The sequence below is a fragment of the Cygnus olor genome, chromosome 18, assembly GCF_009769625.2.
Source record: "Cygnus olor isolate bCygOlo1 chromosome 18, bCygOlo1.pri.v2, whole genome shotgun sequence".
Lineage (NCBI taxonomy): Eukaryota > Metazoa > Chordata > Aves > Anseriformes > Anatidae > Cygnus > Cygnus olor.
In genome coordinates this window covers 8,564,291-8,564,498 of record NC_049186.1, presented here as the reverse complement: position 1 = coordinate 8,564,498, position 208 = coordinate 8,564,291, and positions in this window count along the sequence as shown.

The window sequence follows — 208 nt, the reverse complement described above, 5'->3', positions numbered from 1 at the left end:
CGGCGGCGCCTCCGCCGGGGCATTGCGCCGCGCCGACCTGCGCGCCCCGCGGCCCACCGAGGGCGGAGGGAGCCCCCTGCCGGCCGCCCTGGGCCGCCGCCACCGCCCTTCTTCCTTCCCCCGAGCCCGGGCCGCCGGCAGGAGCCCCCCGGCCTCGCCTCCAAGCCCCGAGGAGGCCCCGACCCCCGCGGCGGTAGCCCCGCGCCGT